This window comes from Cyphomyrmex costatus, unplaced genomic scaffold (genome assembly GCF_001594065.2).
Source record: "Cyphomyrmex costatus isolate MS0001 unplaced genomic scaffold, Ccosl1.0 scaffold114, whole genome shotgun sequence".
Taxonomy (NCBI): domain Eukaryota; kingdom Metazoa; phylum Arthropoda; class Insecta; order Hymenoptera; family Formicidae; genus Cyphomyrmex; species Cyphomyrmex costatus.
In genome coordinates this window covers 123,573-124,031 of record NW_017275108.1, presented here as the reverse complement: position 1 = coordinate 124,031, position 459 = coordinate 123,573, and positions in this window count along the sequence as shown.

Below are 459 nucleotides of genomic sequence, written 5' to 3'. Positions count from 1 at the left end.
TATTAACTTATTTCTATGCACATTTTATCAATAATCTTATTTTTTCAACGAATCTGCTTAATAATTGCATTTAAATCTATTAATTTCATTAAAAAGTGTATAGTAACGTCAACTTGTCACTAGTCCGTGCCGCTTTTCCGCGCAGTTTTGGCTCCATGTAATAATAGGAGAAAATTAGCGCGGCTTACCGCGCGCGGTTCCTAGTTACTTTACCGCCTACCGCCTACCGCGTACCGCGTACCGCGTTCCGCGCTGCATGTAAAATCACCCTGATATTTAGGGGTGCGTTCCGAGTCGCGCATGAAGCGCGTAGACTGCATAGAAAGTCGTTCCGAGTTAACTATTGCGCGCTTCGAAAGTGCTTCGAGAGTACTTGAATTCCCCAGATTGTACTAACCGTACTGAATTCTTAGCACTCCACTCAGCGCATTGACTGCTTCTCTTTCGACCTGAGGCAGT